Genomic DNA, 21974 nt, shown 5'->3' with positions numbered 1-21974 from the left:
GGTATGTCCACGTTTGCTAGTCTGCTGGGTGTTCTCTTTTTCAGAATATCATAGACACTTAAATAGCTCCCCAGTTCCATGTTAAACAAACATGAAAGCCCATATATCAGGGCCTAGCTTAGAAGAGAGTTCAGAGAAGCCTGGCCAGAATTTGATCAAGCCAAGAGTCTTTGTTAAGGGACATGCATTTGTATTCCTAACATATTTCTAGATGATGATTCTGCTTTTGGTCTGGAAAGCAAGTTTTGAGAACCACAGGTTTAGAACTTCATGAGTTCCCTCAGGAAGAAGAAAATACACTTGTTGCATAGTTCAATTCAGACTGCTAGAACTTCCATTGCTATTTCACCTTTTGGCTAGTCTCCTTGTAGAAAGAAAATCTTTGTTAGAGACATCATTGAGCTTGGAGCTGCGTAAGATATATGGTATCTATTAATACAATCAGACCCATGGGCATGGACAGAGGATGGCAAGTGAGTGTAGTTATTTCTCACTGATCCCTGGTGTTATAAATACTGTGACAGTGTCTAGGATATGAATGATTAACTACTAATGCTGTTTCACAAAGGAAGTGTTTACCTCAGTGATATGGTCAGAGGAAGTGTTAATTTCCCATTTATTTTGTGAGTTACGGGTTTTGTTCTAGCAAGCAGAGACTACTAGAAGAATTAAGCTTTGGTCCCCATCATTATGAATCTGTCTCTTAGAAGTAATCTGGGCTCTTTGTCTTCTGGTGAAGTCTACCTCACCCACTCCCTTACTCAGCCTGGGCTCCTGGAGGCCGAGCCTGATGAGGGTCCACAGATGGCCTGATTTTTTTTTCAACCTGTTTCTTTAAAGGCACCTATATACAGAGCTCTAAATTTTTGCTTCTCAAACACAGATATATGCTCCCTGCCATGTGATAGGAGGCATAAAAAAGGCACAAAACCAGCATGGCACCTCCTGGAGTCATAATTCTACTAGTGACTTTGGTAGAATTAAGATGCTGTCTGTGCCCTGTGCCACATCCCCAGCCCGCTTAACCCCAGCTTCAGAGTGTCAGACAGTCTCTATGCATGCTTCCTTCCCTACACCCAGCCCTAGCTGCTGCATCTCTCAGTTCCTCTATCATGGGGCTTTCTCTAAAACAGAAGTTCTTCTCCAGCCAGCAGTTAGACACCTTGGAAATGCCAAAGGAATTAATGCTCCTGGGAGGAACTCTTGGTTACTATCCCAAGGAAACCAACTCCATTTGCTCACAGCAGCAATCAGGTCAACTATACTTTCTATTGCTTTCTTTCCTTCCCTCTCTGCTCTCTCACTTGCACTCAAGTTTACTCTCAGGTTTTGCATCGCAGGAAATGCAAAACTAAGATACAGAATACTCAATATCATTCAAACACAAAATACCTAGAGTGCAAAATCCACACAACTTTGAGATACACAATAGCACTTAAAGAATTGAGGGTGGAGCTTTAATGATGTACTAGATATCCACTTTTCCTTCCACAGGAAAAAAAAAGAGAACAATTGCTCTAAATTCTACAGAAGATATTTTTTATTTTTGCCTTTCTTCTCAAACATTATACTTTCAATCCCTGAATTCACTTTATCTTCAGACCCCAACTCTCTACTAAAACATCCTAAACAGTAACTTCAGATTGGACAAATGCAGTGGACAGCTTTGAGTTATTTTCATAGATTTCTGTACTGCTTTTGACAGTAATGACTGCCATCTCCTTCTTGAAACTCTTTTAACCCTTGTTTTCTTGGATACAAACTTTACGTCTTTGATCATTCTTCCTTTTCTCTCTTAAATCCACTGAAGTATGGTGTTTCTATTCATTCTGTCTTCTAAATTCTATTTTTTTCTCATGTTTTACTTATATGGGGTTTTTATTTTTGTTTGCCACATTTTAGAATGCAAATCGAAAGGCAAACCATTTTAAAAATAAAGGTCCTTATTCATACTGTTTCCATTTGTATCAGAACAGAAGTAGGATTGGAATACCTAGAAAATTCAGCCTTGACCTTAGACATGTGGTACCACTTCTAGTAGCACCCCAAGTGCACAGTGATTAATGTGTCAACTAATATGATTTGGCATTTTAAAAAGTTTATTTTATTTTTGATTTTAGGAACAGGGTAAAGGAGGGAGAAAGAGAGGGAGAGAAACATCAATGTGAGTGAGGAACTTTGATTGGTTGCCTTCTATAGCTCCATACCCACTAAGAACTGAACCCACAACCCAGGCATGTACCCTGACTGCAAATCAAACATGCAACCTTTCAGTTTGCAGAATGATGCACAACCACCTGAGCCACACCAGCTAGGGCTTGATTTGTCATTTTTAAACAGTGTATAAATAGTGACCTGTTTGATACCTAGTAAATTTCCTATACATTGGTTATATGGTATAATCCTGTGGAAGGGGTTATAGTGAAATATATTCAGTATATACTTCATTATATAGTATATATAGTGAAGTATAGTGATGTATGAGAATAATGATGGAGAAAACACTTGACACTCAAGAAATACCATTTAGATATCTTAATTGTTAGGGTGGTTGGTGACATGGGCTGTGAAAGAATTCACAAAGAGAAGAAAGTACAGAGAGCAAAGTTTTTATTTCTACTTTCCCAAGGGAGGGAAAGGGCTAGGATTGGAAAAATGCACCAGCACTTGGAGGTAGGGGCTTTGAGCTTTTATGGGGTAATAGGGGGTTATAGGCCAAGATGTTTCAGTTAGGCTGGAGTTTGTTTCGATGTTATCTTTGGGTGTAAGGGCTTAGTGGTGGTTGTGGTCTGGCATGTCCTGTTTTGTAGGTTCCCAAGCCTCTGGGCCTTCAGGGCACTTTCAGTAATTTTCTAGTCCTGGTGATAAAGACTCATAAAACAATTAGAGTCAGTCTTGTTTTATGTGGTCTAGCCAGCTCTGGGAGAGGGCCTGACAAAGGGCTTTTGTCCTACTATTAATGAAATTATAACATGGTTCTTCTGAAATATATCTGATATTATTAAGGAGTACGTGTTCAATAATATTATTTTTAGGACTTCTGGCCAAGATGGAGATGTAGGTAGATGCAGTGTGCCTCCTTGCACAACCAAAAGAAGGACAACAAATTTAAAAACAAAAAACAACCAGAACTGCCAGGAACTGTATGGAAGTACAATAACCACAGAATTAAAGAAGAAACATTTATCCAGACCAGTAGGAAGGGCAGAGACAGGCAGCCAGGGTGCAGAGGAATCTTGGCAAGGCAGTGGCTGGAGGACCGAGATAGGAGGCAGTGGCTCACAGACTAGTTGGTGGAGTGGGCAGTCCCATATTTCTGTGTGGATAAACCAGGAGGAACAACTGGGGAGCAAGACAGACTGTGCAACCCAGGGTTCTAGCACTGGGCGAAATAAAGCCTCAAAACCTCTGACTGAAAAAAACCTGTGGGAGTTGCAGTGCGGGGAGAAACTTTGAGCCTCACAGGATAGTTTGTTGGAGAGACCCACAGGGTCCTAGAATGTATACAAACCCACCCATCCAGGAATCAGCACCAGAAGGGTCCTATTTGCTTGTGGGTAGTGGGGGAAGTGACTGAAAGCCAACCAAGGGACAAACAAGTATCATTATTCCCTTTTGAACCCCTCCCTCACATACAACACCACAATGCAGCCACTGTGGGTTGCCCCACCCTGGCAAATACCTAAGGCTCTGACCTTTACTATGTAACTGGCATGCCAAGACAAAAAAAAAAATGGCCCAAATGAAAGAACAGTTCAAAGCTCCAGAAAAAATACAACTAAGTGAAGAAGACATAGACAACTTATTAATACGCAGTTCAAAACACTGGTAATCAGGATGTTCACAGATATGGTTGAATATAGTCACAAAATAGAGGAAAGAGTGAAGGCTATCAAAAGTGAATTAAAGGAAAATGTACAGAGAACCAAGAGTAATGGGAAGGAAACTGGGACTCAAATCAATGGTTTAGACCAGAAGGAAGAAATAAGCATTCAGCCAGAACAGAATGAAGAAACAAGAATTTGAAAAGGTGAGGAGAGGCTTAGGAACCTTCAGGACAACTTTAAACATTCCAACATCAGAATCATAGGGGTGCCAGAAGGAGAAGAGGAAGAGAAAGAAATTGAAAACTTATTTGAAAAAATAATGAAGGAGAGCTTCCTCAATCTGCTGAAGGAAATAGACTTCCAGGAAGTCCAGGAAGCTCAGAGAGTCCCAAAGAAGTTGGACCCAAGGAAGCACATCCCAAGGCACATCATAATTCCATTACCCAAGATTAAAGATAAGGAAAGAATTGTAAAAGCAGCAAGAGGAAAGGAGACAGTTATCTGCAAAGGACTTCCTATAAGATTATCAGCTGATTTCTCAAAAGAAATCTTATAAACAAGAAGGGGCTGGAAAGAAGTATTCCAAGTCAGGAAATGCAAGGACCTACATCCAAGATTATTCCATCCTGCAAAGCTATCATTTAGAATGGAAGGGCAGATAAAGTGCTTCCCAGATAAGGTCAAGTTGAAGGAGTTCATCATCACCCAGCTCTGATATAAAATGTTAAAGGGAGTTATTTAAGGAAAAGAATTTCAAAAACTATGTAACATGAAAAAAATTCACAACCATCAACAACGGAACCTAAAAAAACTCTCAAAAACAAACTAAGCAAACAACTAGAACAGGAAGAGAATCACAGAAATGAAGATCATATGGAGGGTTATTAGTGGGGAGGGGAAGGGGAGGAATGAGGTAAAAGGCATAGGGAATAAGAAGCATAAATAGTACACACAAAATAGACAGGGGAGGTGAAGAATGGTATAGGAAATGTAGAAGCTAAAGAACTTATATATACAACCCATGGACATGAAGTAAGGGGAGAGGGAATGCTGGTCGGGTGGGGTGCACAGCAGAGGGGAATAAAGGGGGGAAATGGGACAATGGTAAGAGCATAATCAATAAAATATATTTTTAAAAATATTATTATTTTTTAAAGAATTTATTTATTTATTTTTAGAGAGGGAAGGGAGGGAGAAAGAGAGAGAGAGAAATATCAATGTGCGGTTGCTGGGGGCTGTGGCCTGCAACCCAGGCATGTGCCCTGACTGGGAATTGAACCTGCGATGCTTTGGTTTGCAGCCTGTGCTCAATCCACTGAGCTATGCTAGCCAGGAGAAAAAAATACTATTTTTATAAAAGAGCCTGAAAATATATTTTTGCATAATACTGCCAAGCAAGCTGCCATTTTCAGGCCAGAAATGCCTAGAGTTGTCCAGGTGTCAAAATACAGGTGTTTTAAAGATACAAGGGAATAATTTCAACCTTCTAAAAAAGAGAATATGCTAGGCCTGGCTGGCGTAGCTCAGTGGATTGAGTGCGGGCTGGGAACCAAAGTGTCCCAGGTTCGATTCCCAGCCAGGGTACATTCCTGGGTTGCAGGCCATAACCCCCAGCAACCGCACATTGATGTTGCTCTCTCTCTCTCTATCTCCCTCCCTTCCCTCTCTGAAAATAAATACATAAAAAAAAATCTTTAAAAAAAAAGAGAATATGCTATAACAATACAATTATTAAACTTTTTCCCCAAGAAGTGTAGATTGAGAGGTTATTACTTTACTGAAAAACATACTTTTTCCCATTATCTGTTTTAATGAGCATTTAAAATCTTTATCTGAGTAACTAGAAATATCTCATCTTCCCTAGCAATAAATTATCTGTCATAGGAAGGCCTGTCTTCATTTTTCAAACACAAGGTCACTAAATTGTTTCACATTTTTGTTCTCCTATGTTGTCTGTTTACTCCTTTTCCTTCTCCTCTGTCTTCTCATCATTTTCCTCCTCTCCCCTTCCCTATTCTCTTTTTCTCTTCTCTTCTTGTTACTCAAGGTACTCAAATATTTGTGTCAGTTAACTGTACTGTGGAACTGAAGAAAGAACATATTTACCCAGAAGAACTCTTTGGGGTTAACTGGTTACAAATTCATAAGTAGATCATGGCAGCCATTGCTGACAGATGCCTCTCACTCACTGTGAAATTCAGGAAAATGCCACAGACTGGGCCTTTGACTTCCTGCATCATGCTCTTGCCAGCTTATAGGGAGCTCCTGTTATAGCAGCTCAACCAATGGGTTGAGACCTGCCCCAACCAATTGGAACTGGGCAGGTATGTTCTTACTTGCATTTATACTGACCAATCAGAGTGGCTATATACAACCAATCAGATCTCAAGGAGCTGACCAATCAGGACAGTGCTATTTGGACCAATTTGTACAAATTTGTGTTTCTCATTTACAGAACCAGTTGGACCAGTTGGGAACCAGAGTGGTAACTTTATAAAATGTACCCTAGCTGCTGTCTCCATGGATCACATTTGCAGTTTCCACAAGGGCTGCATGGCCTCACTTTGCAAACTGTTCACTCAAATAGTTTCTCCTCTTTCTGCTCCTCAGATTAAAGACTTATTTACAGTATTCTTCTCTCTTTATAAGCATTATGTTTTACTCTTTAACTCATAACTGTGGTCCATGGCCAAGTGCTTTATGGCAGTATAGAGAATAGAAATGTCACATATAAATGGAATGAGTCATGGAAACAGGCAGTTACCATCTTTCCCTAGATATGCAAATTTTTGAATGACCTCAGTGGGAGAAGAGAGCTAAGAGTATATTCCAATTTTAGACCACAAGGTTCAGGATATTGAATGAATATGGTTATGACATGATTGAAAATGAAATGCACTTCAGGAAGTCTTTAAAGATCTAATTGCACTAAGATAAATTTTACTACACTCATGATTATTCATTTTACTATTTCTTTTTCTAGCTATTCACCATAAATCTTATGTGAAACCTGTGGCAGAATGAAACAAAGCACTATTCCTGTTTCCAAAAGAGCTCAGTGAATACATTTAAAACTATTGTCATTTCCCTCATCAAAGATGGCATTGTTGGAATAAGCATACATAAACTTTCTTTCCTACTGAGTAGAACACGTGGAAAATGCTTATTTTATTTTTCTTTTAAGAATAAAATTGCAATCTTTCAACAGAACATGTTGATTATGCCATCTGGCACATAATTTCTATGCTTAAATTAAGCTGAGAAATCAATTCAGTGTTGAAGGATATTATCCGTTTAACATTTTTTCACCTCCAAGCAATTTAAGAAAGTAGGGCAAAAAAAAGAGTTTTCTTTTCTAAGTATGTGAATTATATAGTCTTACTATTTTCTTTCACATGAATGAAAATTATAATTTATAAGTGAATAGCTATGATCTACTGGGATTTCTTGTCCTGTAGTTACACCAGATCTATGGTGATTATCATAGGAGAAGGGGGGGTGGGAGAGTTGGGAAGTTGGGAAGAGATAAATGATGATGAAAGGAGATTTGACTTGGGGTCGTGAACAGACAATACAATATACAGATGATGTATTATAGAATTATACACACAAAACCTATATAATTTTATTAATCAATGTCATTCTAATAAATTCAATTAAAAAACTACAAAGTATAACAGGAACATACCTGGAAGGTCAGGTGATTATCAGTTAGAGATTAGTATCTATTAATGGATGGAGTATAAAGATCTGTCCTAAGTGTTAGTGGCAAAATGGCACCAGGTGTTAGACTGTTGTAGTCAGACCAGACCTTGGTTCAGCAACCTCAGTACTTGAGTTCTGGCTAAGAAAGAATTTAGAAGAAAGATTCAAACTATAAGAGAAAGTTGATTTACAAAGTAACAGAGGAAGAAGAAATGAGCTGTAGAAGAAATGAGCTCAGGAAACAAGTTTGAGGCAAAAGAAAAGCTCTTGGAACTTAGGAAAAGAGAGAGGCAAAGAAAGCATGCCTGGGGGAATGGGCTGTGGAAGGGCACAGGTATGTTCCCTAGAGAGACCACACAGGGTCCTCAGTCTTGAGGGTATTTATCTGAAGGTATCAGGGAAGGATCCTAATGGAATATGGATCATCTTTCCAGGTGTGCTTTTAAGGTCTTGGTCTCTACTAATTGGTGCCACACAGGGTGTCATTCATCAGTGCAGCTTGTCCTGATGTTAGGCATAGTGTTATTTGTCTCCTTTTGCTGCTTTTCTGGTCCAGGAGCTGAAACACAACTGAGGCATAAATGTATTTGATGTGGGTCAGAACCTCCTTTTCTTGGAGGCTTAATACTTTTGGCCTATTCTCTGCCTCCTTGTTTGTTACCCATCTAAGGTGGGATCTAACCCACATGACTAGCAACATGCCAGGGAAGAAATGACCAGGGTAGGGTCTGAACAGAATAACTAATGATGTGAAAGATCAGGGGGCCTAAACTGTATGATCAGTGATATGCTAGGGGAGAAAAGGTTACCCTGGTGGCAAGGTTCTTATTTTCCCAGTTTTGCTGGCTCCTAAGCACCCTGGTGACCCTCTGTACATGGCCTATTGCCCTTGCTCTTCTCATATCTATTTAACTGCTTACCACATAAGGAAGTGTTTACATTTTGTTCAGACTTTTCCCCTCTTTTCTTTTTTAATATTTCATGTGTTTATTTTTAGAAAGAGGGAAAGAGAGAGAAAGAGAAGGAGAGGAACATTGATGTGCAAGAGAAACATAAATTGGCTACCACTTGCATGCCCCTAACCTGGGAACTGGCCTAAAATCCAGGCATGTGCCCTGACTGGGAATTGAACCAGTAACCTTTCACTTCACAGCCTGGCACTCAACCCACTGAGCCACACCAGCCAGGGCCAGACTTTCCTTTGTTAAGCAGTTTCCTTTGTGAGTTCAGGTTGTAGCCATTGGGAAAGGTACAAATAAACGAGTATAATATACAAATTAGACTGTGCCTAGAGCTACCTAGGAAGTTAAGTAACTAATAGGTGGTGGGAACTTGAAAGAGAAAACGGTACTTTTTAACTGGAGAAAGGAGGATTCCTGCAACAGGATTTTGTTGTCAGTTTCTTTTTCTCTTTATTTGTGCACATGAAGATTAAATCAATGATCATTCACCTAAGAATTTCTCAGTGAAAAGAATTTCTTAGTTTAAGCCATGAATAACCTTTGATTGGTCTACAGCTTCTAAGTTTGACTGGAATTCATCAATGAGGAGTAGTATTCTCAAACATTTGTGAAAATGCCATCAAAGAGAGCTTTGAACTGAAGGTATGGATAGATTCATATGGTAGAAAAATAGAGAAAAGACAACAATTAGTTTGAACTCCTGCTTTCATTCCTTTGAGTTACTTTTAAAAATCAAGTTTAATATTTAAACTTTATTTTGCTTTTTAAAATAAAGTTATTTTTTAATTAAGAAAGAATGGGAATTTACATTTACTGGGGGAGGAGAAAGAATTGTACAGGTTTACCCATCTGGAGTTACACTATTGTCAGTCTTTGATGGCTACCTGCCAGTTGAGGCCATGGCACACCTGGTGAGTTGCCTGGGGCACTTAGGAGAAAAAAGAAAAATTAAGTGTTTTCATACCAAAGGAAATTTATGAAGTAACTATAAGCACTGGAAATAAAGTTTTTAAGAAAGTCTAAAGTCTAGCTGTAGTTCAGCAATAATTTCACAATAGGTTTAAAAAGTATAATCTGTAATTTTTTGCTACAAGGACTTCGCACAATAATAATGGCAATGGCAATACTATTACTTTCCATGGCACTTGACGGTATTTGAAGCACATTCATGTGCATTATTCACATGACTTACCACTCTTGCTAGAAATTGCCAATTGATGAACAGTTCCTAAGGATTAGTATATAAGTGCACCTGAGAAAGAATTTTTCTGATTGATGCCTTTGCTTTCATATCTTTTTAGCAGTGAGTCAACAAGTCCCATTTGGGGAATAAAGAAAGCTAATGCAATGTGTAATAAAAGTAGAACTGCAGAGGAATACACCTCATAGAGACCTAAAGCCAGACCCACCCTTCTTGTGCTTGCCCAGCACTTTATCTCCAGCTTTTTGTATCATTGGAGCCACCACACAGCTTCTCTAATTTTTCCATTTGTTTGAGAACTTAACTTTAAAAAGTGAATTAGAAGATTATTAAATTCAAATTTGATCAGTTTCATCTTTTTGCCATCATTTGTAGTTCTACCAATGCGTCTGTACTCTCCTGACCAGTTTTGTTAACTATTACCAAACACTAACAATATATGAAAAAATGATAGAAAACGAATTACCCACATTTTCAAGGCTGAGGAAAGGCATAAGCTGAAGGAATTCTAATAAAATTCTGATTCTCATACAATTTGAACTTCCTACCTTTGCAATATGAAATTTACATTTTATATATTATTTCCATGGTAACTTACAGGTGTTAAATTAGGAACAGAAGTAGAGTCTCTATAGGGGACAATCTAACATAATAGTTACAGAGTTCAAACAAAGTTTGTTTCCTTTTTTATGTTATCATCTGGATATCTGCAAAATTTCATGCAAATCAATCTTAATTTATTATGTGTTTTGGCTCTTTTCATAAAATAGTCTGACCATGGTATTTCTACATTTTAGCTATAAAATTCTCTATAAATAGGGCACTTAATATGATTTTTAATATATGGAATGATTCGGTTAGTACAATAGTCCAAAGAAGAAATATTGACTCCAGGTAGAGAAATCTAGTTTTTTACCAGTTTCCAAGAGCTTTCGTAATACCCATGTGTTGTTAAGATTTAGGGAAAGTAATAGGAAGACAGTATTAGAATGCACTGTCCCTGGTACTACCCTAGTATTTCATCTACTACAAGTTTAGATTAACTTTGATATACCTCTGCAGATCTACAAACTGTCAAACTCAGCACTTTATAAGAACTCTCTGCTAACCTTAGGTTACCAAACCTTAGAATCCAATCCTGTATTTCAAGGAGCCAGGCCTTGGCTCTGGTTTGACTTCTTCACATTGATTTCAGGGGATGAATGAGGAGAAGCCATTGAGTGATAAACACACCTTCCCAGGTATCACAGTTTCCATGGTTCAAAGAAAATGAAATATTAGGCTGGGGAGGTTATTCTCAAATAGCGGTTGATGATGCCTGTCAAGTAAGTCCAATGTTTGGTATTACTAGGGAAAATCTGAAAACTTTGAGGGCTCTTCAATTTTAATTGGAAGAATTGAAGGTGGTGGCAGACAGACAGACATTCTTTGGAAGGTCTCCTTGAGAAGTATGATAAGTGCATGTGTGTGTATATGCCCCCATTTTTACAGAAGATTCACATCCTTCATACCACCCATCTGTCTCATACAGGCAGAACACATTATAAGTCATGTCTCCCAATGTAACGTTATTGGAGTTCTTGCTACTATATTGACCTTTGACTAAGAGAGATCAGTGTTGGGTTATTTGGATTTAATATGTTCAAACTCATTTCTTTTTCATATTCCAAGAGGATTTCTTCCCTGGAAAAAGAAGGCAGGTGTCAGAGAGCAAGTTCCAGTGTTTTTATTCAAACACAATCCCTAATATCCTTTCTGGGTGCTCTCCAAAAGGACAGTTGTTTTCAAAAGGAAAATATCAGTTAAGACATACCATGTCACTAAATATGCACCTTTAAAAAGTCATTTGGCCTTCTAGAAAGACCACACTCAAACACAGACTACAATCTATCTCTTTCTTTAAAATCTCCAAAGTGTTATTGAAATGGTTAATAATAATAAACGAGATAAGGGAATCCAGGTGGCATGGGTATGTGGCACCAACAGTAGTTCCTCTATATGTTAGGTATCAGCCAATTTGCAGAACAAAGCTGACCACATTTCATAAGTAGTATTTTAAGAAGTGAAGTATTATGTACCTTTCAAAACATTTGCTGCTATTTATTCTTCATCAGCATGCTGTGGCACCTGTGTTAGTTTTATGCCACTGCATGCAGATTCTTTGACAAGTAGAATTCTGGTTTCAGTTGTTATTTCACCTGTGGAGCATAAGAGAAAAAAACCTCCTGGAACTTTGAACCGGAAGCACTAAAATTATTTGGAAAACACCACCACATTTTCAGCATATTAATTCTGTTTATTGAATACCAATGAAAAAAACATTGGTTCTTCTTAAGGGTAATAACATATTTATAAGGTTAACATAGGGCAATAATGTGGTTTTGTGAGAAAACAATATAAAACCTGGATATCTTCATGAATTATATTGTGCACAAATAAATAATAGTCATTGTTAACCAGCATGTATTGTGCCAGGGACTCCACATACATTATCCCATTGAATAATTCTAATAACCTTATGATAGTGCTATTAGCAGTATTCTCATTATCTAGGCAAAGAAATAGGACCTGCAAAAGGTAAAGTAACTGGGAAAAGGTCTGCTAGGCAGTAAATCAGCTAATAAACTCTAATCCAAACAGTCTGATTTCAGAGCCTGAAGTTGAACCCCTACATCAGTGTCTCACAAAGGATGAGACGTGGTATGTGAAATGTTTTCAGATAGAGCATGGAGGAACTTTAAACTTCTTCTAATAGTTGTATATGTATTTTTCATGTGTATTAGAGAAAAAATAAAATAGCCAATTCATCTACTTCCCTCACCTCCTCCATTGGCTATTTGCTCCCCTTCCCCCCAGATCACTGCATGAACTTTCAAAGTGGTTTCCAGAATTGCTAATCTAAGGTGAGTTTTTCACACAGAAACCTGAGTGGTAATTATGAATGGAAAGCACTTCATGCCCCTCCCCTGCTAAAAACCTTCCAATTGTTTCTCATTACTCTCAAAAGAAATTCCAAATTTCTTTCTAGGACCTATGAGGTCCTATCTGATCTGGTTCATGCCTTACTTTGAAGCCTGATCTCTTAACCTCTCTGTCTCCCACTTTGTCCCTGCCTTCTTAATGTTCCTTAGCAATGGTGGGCTCAATCTCACATCAAGGCATTGACCCTTCTATTTCTCACTGCCAAGGCCTTCAGGGGTTTTCACTCAAGTCTCCCCTCAAATACCACTCCTTCAGAGGGTAACTTATCCAACTTTATCTTATTTTTTCTCCTTACATTCTTTTAGTTTACTTTATAGCACTGAACTGACATTGTTTTTGTAGAACACCCTATATTTTTTTGTTTCTTGAATCTGTTTCCCATTAGAATGTAATTCCTATGAGAGAGGCTCTTTGTCCATTCTAACCACAGCTGTATTTCTAGCTCCCCAAAATGTGTCACAAACTACATGTTCAATAAACATTTGATAATTTGTTATCTTAGAGTGACGATAAAGGTAGGGTTGTAAAGGAAAATATTAAGGGAATTTAAAAAATGTTATTGAGAAATAACAGTATGATGACAAAAATGATGAAAGCAGAATGATAATGCCTGGATTTTGAACAATGAAATTTTTTGAACAATGAACTACATTCCGCATAATTAGTTAATAGTGAGATTATGGCATTTTTGTACACTTTCTTTTTGTTTTTATTTATTTTTTAGAGAGGGAAGGGAGGGAGAAAGAGAGAGAGAGAGAAACATCAATGTGCAGTTGCTGGGGGTCATGGCCTGCAACCCAGGCATGTACCCTGACTGGGAATCGAACCTGTGACACTTTGGTTCACAGCCCGTGCTCAATCCACTGAGCTATGCTAGCCAGGTCATTTTTGTATACTTTAAGTAATGAATAAATTGCATATACAAAATGAGCCCCACCAGTTAAAGATATATATCTGCTCATGTAGACTAGCAGATTTCTGTAGAAACTTAGGTTTGCCTCCAGAGTTTAGGTAATTAATTAACTGACATTATTAAATAAATTAAGAAATCTTTTTATACTTTGAATTCCACAGGAAAATGATATTACCTGATTTTCAGATAAATACAATTCTTATAGCAACTGAGCAGTGGCTAGTTAGTAACATCTTGTTTTTATTTCACTATGTTTGAATGTCACCTGACACCTAATAAATACTATAAATTTCTATAAATTAGGTAAATTGTGTTAAATCAATAGCTGGATGGAACTTTAAGAGACTGGTGTGCTAACAGGGGAAACTGATTATTCTATTTATATTTATTTTAATTGTGAGACAGCCATAGAAATTGACTTATAGGCCAAAGCCAGAATGCAAGGAAAGAATTTCACTCTGAAATGCTCTACATAGCTCTATTTCTTCAAAAGTAGAACATAGAGGTAAAACATACAAATTATAATTTACCTTTTTTAAGGGTACACTTACATAGTACTTGACTACATGCAGGTATATTCCCCCATTTTTTAATCATTTTTTCTTTCTCTTTTTTTTAACTCTCACCCTAGGATATGTTTATTGATTTGAGAAGGAGAGAAAAGGCAAGAGAGAAACATCAATGTGAGAGAGAGACATCAATCAGTTGCCTCCCATACACCTTCCAACCTGGGATTGAACCAAAACCTAGGAATGTGCCCTGACAGGGAATCAAACCCACAATCTTTTGGTGTACAGGATGACACTCCAACTAATTAAGGTACCCGTCCAAGGCCCACTTTTAATTTTTCAATTGCAGTTAACATATAATATTATGTCAGTTTCAGGTGTACACCTCAGTGATTAGACATTATATAACTTATTATGTGATTATCTTGACAAATCTCATACCCACCTGACACCATGCATAGTTATTAGACTAATATTGACTATAATCCCTATGTTGTACTTCACATCCCCATGACTATTCTGTAACTACAATTTGTACTAATATGAAAAAGATTTTATTTATTTATTTTTAGAGAAAAGAAAAGGGAAAGAGAAAAAGCAGGAGAGAAACACCAAAGTATGATAGAAATATTGATGATTTGCCTCTCACACCCCACCAAATAGAGAACTGACCTGCACCCCAGGGATGTTCCCAGAATGGGAATCAAACTGGAAATCTTTTGATTGACAAGCCATTGCTCAATCCACTGAGCCACACCAGCCAGAACCAATTTGTACTTCTTAATCCCTTCAGCTGTTGTATTCGTCCCTCCAACTACTTTCCGCTCTGGCAACTGCAAAAATATTCTCAGTATGTGTGAGTCTGTTTCTGTTCTGATTGTTCATTTATTTTGATTTTTAGATTCAATTGTTGATACATATGTATTTATTGCCATTTTATTGTTCCTAGTTTTGATCTTATTTTCTTCTTCTTAAAGGAGACCCTTTAATATTTTGTGTAATACTGGTTTGGTGGTGATGAACTGCTTTAGCTTTTTCTTGTCTGGAAAGACTTTTTTCTGTTCTTGGATTCTAAATGACAGGTTTCCTGGGTAGAGTAATCTTGGTTGGAAGTCCTTGCTTTTCATCACTAAATATTTCTTGCCAATCCCTTCTGGCCTGCAAAGTATCTGTTGAAAAATCAGCTGACAGTGTTATGGGAGCTCCCTTGTATGTAATTAAATGCTTTTCCCTGGCTGCTTTTAAGATTCTCTTTATCTTTAACTCTTGGCATTTTAATTAAGGTATGTCCTGGTATGGACTTCAAGGGTTCATCTTGTTTGGTACTCTCTGTGCTCTCTGGACTCATATGTCTATTTCCTTCACCAGGTAAAGGAAGTTTTCTGTCATTATTGTTTCAAGTAGGGTTTTTTTTAACCTCCATCATTTTATTTTATTTATGTTATTTAATCTTTATTGTATTTTTTCCATTACCATTTAGTCATTTTATACCTCCTTCTCTCCCTCCCAGCAATCACCAAGCCATTGTCCATGGCAATGAGGCCTTTTTCTTTTGGCACAATCCCTCCACTCCTTAACATGCCCCCTACTAACTGTTATCCTTCTCTACATCTATGAGTCTGTCTCTGTTTTCCTTGTTAGTTCAGTTTGTTCATTAGATTCCACATATGAGTGAAATCATATGGTATTTGTATTCCTCTAACTGGCTTATTTCACTTAGCATAGTGTTCCATCCAGGTCCATCTATATTGCTGGAAAGAGTAAAATTTTCTTATTTTTAATGGATGAGTAGAGTTCCATTGTGCAAATGTCACATAGTTGTTTTATCCACTCATTTATTGATGTATACTTGGGCTGTTTCCACATTTGGTGATTGTAAATAACACTGAAGTGAACATAGGGGTGTTTATGTTCATTCAAATTAGTGTTTTGGGTTCCTGTGGCTATATTCCCAGAAGTGGGATAGCTGTGTCTAAAGGCAGTTCCATTTTTATTTTTTTGAGGTATCTCCATACTGCTTTCCACAGTGGCTACACCAATCTGCATTCTCACCAACAGTGCAGAAGGGTTCCCCTTTCTCCAAATCCTTGCCAGCACTTGTTTGTTGATTTATTGATGATAGCCATTCTGATGGGTGTGAGATGGTATCTCAGTGTAGTTTTAATTTGCATTGCTGTGATGATTAGTGATGTTGAGCATCTTTTCATATATCTGTTGGCCATCTGTATGTCCTCTTTGGAGAAGTGTCTATTCAGTTCCTTTGCCCCCTTTTTAATTGGGTTATTTGAGTTTTTTTGTGTTGAGTTTTATAAGTACTGTAAATTTTGGATATTAACCTCTTATCAGATATATTGATGAATATGTTCTCTCATTTTGTGGATTGCCTTTTTATTTTGTGATGATTTCCTTTGTTGTGCAAAAGCTTTTTAGTCTGATGTAGTCTCATTTGTTTATTTATTCTTCTGTTTTCCTTCCCTAGGGAGATATATTTGATAAAAAATTGTTACAAGCAATGTCTGAGATTTTGCTGCCTGTGTTTTCTTCTAGGATTTTTATAATTTTTGGTCTAATGTTTAAGTCTTTGATCCATTTTTAATTTATTCTTGTGTATGGTGTAAGAAGGTGGTCTACTTTAATTTTTTCTGCATGTATCTGACCAAATTTTCCCAACACCATTTATTGAATAAACTATCTTTAGCCCATTGAAGATGCTTGCTTCCTCTGTGGAAATTAATTGACTACAAAGTTGTGAGTTTATTTCCAGCCTTTCTATTCAGTTCTATTTATCTATGTGTCTGTTTTTATGCCAGTACCATGCTGCTTTGATTACTATGGCCTTATAGTGCAGTTTAATATTAGGTAATGTGATTCTTCCAAATTTGTCCTTCTTTCTCAGGATTGCTGTTGCTATGTGTGACCTTCTGTCTTTCCATATACATTTTTGAAATATTTGTTTTAGTTCTGTGAAATACGTCATTGGAATCGATAGAAATTACATTGAATCTGTAGATTGCTTTGGGTAGTACAGGAATTTTAATGATGTTAATTCTTCCTATTCACGAACAGGTACATGCTTCCACTTATTTGTATCTTCTTCAATTTCTTTCTTCACTCTCATAACTTTCTGTGTATTGGCTTATCACATTCTTGGTTAGGTTTATTTCTAGGTATTGTATTTTTTTAAATCAATTGTGAATAGGATTGTTTTCTCAATTTCCTTTTCTGCTAGTTCATTATTGGTTTATAAGAATACAACTGATTTCTGAATATTAATTTTGTATCATGCTACTTTGCTGAAAACAATTTTATTAGTTCTAGGAGATTCTTGGTGGAATCTTTGGGGTTCTCTATGGACAGTATCATGTCATCCAGAAATAAGGAATGATTTACATCCTCCTTTCTAATTTGGATGCCTTTTATTTCTTTATTTCTTCTTCTTATCCAACTGCTGTGGCTAGGACTTCCAGTACTATGTTGATTAAGATTGGTGGAAGTGGACATCCCTGTCTTGTTCTCAATCTTTAGAGGAACACTGAGTTTTTGCCCATTGAGTATGATGCTGGCAGTGGGTTTCTTATATGTGACCTTTATTATGTTTAGGTATTATCCCTCTACCCCCACTTTGCTGATAGTGTTTATCATAAATGGGTGCTGGATTTTATTAAATGCTTTTTCTGCATCTATTGATATGATCATGGCTTTTATCCTTCATTTTGTTTGTGTGGTTAATTGCATTTGCCGATTTGTGAATGTTGTACTAACCTTGCATTCCTCAAATAAATCCCACTTGTTCATGGTGTATGATCTTTTTGATACATTACTGTATTTGATTTGCTAACATTTTGTTGAGGATTTTAGCATCTATGTTCATTAGGGTTATTGGCCTATCATTTTCTTTCTTAGCAGTATATTTATCTGTTTTTAGAATTGGGAAAGTGCTGGCCTAATAAAATGAATGTGGGAGCCTTCCCTCCTCTTAAATTTTGTGAAATAGTTTGAAAAAGAGAGGTGTTAGTTCTTCTCAAAATGTTTGGTAAAATTCACCTGTTAAGCTATTTGGTTCTGGGCTTTTGTTTGTTGGGAGTTTTTTGATTACTGCTTCAGGTTCCTTAGGTGTAATCTGTCTATTCAGATACTACTTCCCTACTAATTTTTGGAAGATTGTATGTTTCTAGGAAATTATCCATTTCACCCAGGTTGTCCAGTTTGTTGGCATATAGTTGTTCATAATATTTTCTTAAAATATTTTGTATTTCTTTGGTATCAATTGTTATTTCTCCTTTCTTTTCTGATTTTATTTATTTGGGTCCTTTTTCTTTTTTTCTTGATGAGTCTGGTTAAAGGTTTGTCTATCTCATTTTTTCAAAGAATCAGCTCTTGGGTTCATTGATCTTTTGTATCTTTTTTTACACTTTATTTACTTCTGCTCCCATTTTTATTATTTCCTTCCTCCTACTCACTTTGGTATCTGTTTTTGTTCTTTTCCAGGTTCCTTTGAGTGTGAAGTTAGTATGGTCATTTGAGCTTTCTCTTTTTCTTTTTTTTGAAACAGGCCTCTAATGTTATGAATGTTCTTCTTAGTATTGCTTTCCCAGTGTCCCACATATTTTGGGTTTTTATGTCTTCATTTTCATGTCCTTCAAGGTACCTTAAGCCATTTTTTCCTCAATCTTGTTGTTGACCCATTCATTGTTAAATAACATGTTATTTAGCTTCCATGTCTTTGTGTGTTTTTCTGTGTTCTTGTGATTTATTTCTAGTGTCATGGCATTGTGGTCTGAGAAAATGCTTGATATGATTTCAATCTTCTTAAATTTATTGAGAGTTGTTTGTGTCCTAACATGTTGTCTATCCTAGAAAATATTCCATATGCACTTGAAAAATATGTATATTTTTCTGCTTTGGGGTGAAATGCTCTGAAGATAGCAATTAAATCCATTTAATCTATTGTGTCATTTAAGGCTGCTGTCTCCTTGTTGATTTTCTGCCTGGAAGATCTATCCATTGAAGTCAGTGGGGTGTTAAAATTCCTGACTATGACTATATTTCTCTTTTTCTCTCCCTCTATGTCCATCAAGATTTGCTTTACATATTTAGGTACTCCTATATTGGGTGAGTAAATGTTTAGTAGGGTTATATCTTCTTGTTGGATTGTTCCCTTTACCATTATGTAGTGTCCTTCTTTGTCTCTTACTATAGCCTTCATTTTGAAGTCATTTTGTCAGATATAACTACTGCCACCTCAGCTATTTTTTGTTTTTTGTTAGCATGAAACACCTTTTTCCAACCCTTTACTTTTAGTCTGTGTGTATCTTTCAATCTGATACAGGTCTCTTGGAGGCAGCATATATATGGGTCTTATTTTCTTATCCTTTCACCACTCTATGACTTTTGGTCAGAGCATTTAAGCCATTTACATTTTAGGTGATTATTGATAGATATGTATGTAGTGTCATGTTATTGTTAGATTGTTTTCCTCTGTTTTATTTTTCTTTCTCTTCTTCTTCTTATTAAATTAAGCCCTTTAACATTTGCTGCAGTGCTGGTTTGGTATTAACAAACTCCTTTAGCTTTTTATTCTCTGGGAAGCTTCTTATTTTTCCTTCAATTTTAAATGATAGCTTTGCTGAGTAAAGTAGTCTTGGTTGTAGGTCCTTGCTTTTCATCACCTTGAATATTTCAGGCCACTCCCTTCTGGCCTGAAATGTTTCTGTTGAGTATTCAGATGCCCGTTTAATTGGTGCTCCCTTGTTTTTAAATACCTGTTTTTCTCTTGCAGCTTTTAGTATTCTCTCCTTATCCTTAAAGCTTGTCATTTTAATTATGATGTGTCTCAGTTTTGTTCTCTTTGGGTTCAACTTGTTTGAAACTCTCTGAGCTTCCTAGACTTGTGTGACTTTTTCCTTCACCAGATTAGGGAAGTTTTTGGTCATTATTTCTTCAAGTAGGTTCTTCGTACTTTGCTCATTCCCTTCTTCTTCTGGTATTCCCATTATATGGATGTTGTTATGGTTCATATTGTCCAAATGTTTCTTAAGCTCTCTTCATTATTTTAAAATTCTTTTTTAATTTTAGCTGTTGTGCTTTTGTGTTTTTTTTCTGCCTTGTGTTCCAAATCACTGATTCAATCATCTGCTTCATCTAACCTACTGTTTTTTTCTTCCAGTGTATTATTTATTTCAGATATTGCATTCTTTATTTCCATCTGTTCCTTTTTTTTTTTTTTGGTTTCTATGTCTTTTTTTTCATGCTGTTGAGCATCCTTATAATCATTACTCTAAACTCTGTCTGATAAATTGCTTGCCTCCATTTTATTTAGTTCTTCTGGAGAATTCTCTTGTTTTTTAATTTGGGGTCTGTTTCTTCATCTTCCCATTTTGGCTTCCCTTTTGTTTTTTCTGCCTTAGTTGTTCAGCTAATCAGTCCACTAAACTAATCAACTGTTAATATAATCATGCTGTAATTGACGGCTGGACTTAAGCACTACAGGGTGGGACAGATTGCTATCCCTCAGGCTGGTGCCAGTCAGAGAGAAGTGCTCTGCATGAGAAAGATGGCTTCTGCCGTATGGGGAATGACTGAGCACAAGTATCCTTAATTGTAGCTGTTCCTTCATTTCTCTCCTCTGGGTCACCAGCCCCAGACTCTCCTCAAGTGTCTCTAGTCCACTCTCCCCTCCCTTTGCCACATCCCAGGGTAAGTGGCTGCAAATGATATTTTGTGCATTGACCTTTTAAGATGTCCTCTGCATCTCCATCCATTTCTCCCTGACAGACAGAAACCCTGCTGCTTTTGACAGCTGTATGTTATCCGGGTTTCTTTCTGGTTCTGTTGCTGAAAGCTGGGAATCTCATTTGGGGGTTTAGACCCTACACTTCCCTGGGGGAACTCCTGGCTGCTGAAATATCCCTGTGGAGCTTCAGCTGCTGCCTGTGGGAGCCAAGCCAGCCCTTGTGAACCAACTCTGTTCTGCCTACCAGTCACATTGTGGTAAAGTTGTTTCTTCTGTCTGTCCTTGGTTATAAGGCTTCTCTCTAGCCAATGTTCAGTTGGTTATTCAGGATGATTTCTCTACAATTTAGTTGTAATTTCAAATTGGTCTTGGGAATAGCTTAGTGTAGCTTCCACTTACTCATCTGCCATCTTGGGTCTCAAACAGGTTTTCAATTTCTTGCTTTCTCTTCTCTCCTTCTGGTTACCCTGTGAAGCAAATGTTTGTATGCTTGTAGTTGTTATAGAGGCCCCTTACACTATCTTCATATTTTTGGATTCTTTGTTCTTTTTGCTGTTCTGATTGAGTGTTTTTTGTTGCCTTATGTTCCAAATTGTTGAGTTAATTCTTGGCATCACCTACTCTACTGTTGATTTCTTATAAATCAGTCTTAAGTTAGCAGCATAGATAAAACTGTACTCAGATTCTCCCATAAGCACATAAAAAATATGACTAAACTACAGAAAAACCACCATTCAGAACTACCTTAAATGTAGCTGAATGAAAGTCCTACAACAAGGAATTTAAAGAAGCAGCCACAGCAATTCTGACAGAAGAGGCAGAGATTTGGAGCAAGTTTGTCCCAACCCCACGTGTGGTGGTTTAAAATTGGGAAGGATATTGTGGCTATCGAGGTTTCCCTTGAGTGGTGAGGTGCTTCATCCCTACTCTAGAACTCCTAGTCCAGGGTTCCAGTGCCAGAAAGAGAAGTCCTCACAACTTCTGTCTGTAAAAACCAGCTGAAATTGTGGCTGAGATAGATGGAGTATTTGTAGAATCCCAGGTGTTCCTCTTATAGGGCCTACCCATGAACTTACTTGTACTCACTCTTTCTGAGCTTCAGCACTGGGGCAACAGCGTATAATGAATCAGGGACCTACGGA

Source organism: Phyllostomus discolor, chromosome 5 (assembly GCF_004126475.2).
Source record: "Phyllostomus discolor isolate MPI-MPIP mPhyDis1 chromosome 5, mPhyDis1.pri.v3, whole genome shotgun sequence".
Taxonomy (NCBI): domain Eukaryota; kingdom Metazoa; phylum Chordata; class Mammalia; order Chiroptera; family Phyllostomidae; genus Phyllostomus; species Phyllostomus discolor.
This window is presented reverse-complemented; position numbering follows the sequence as displayed.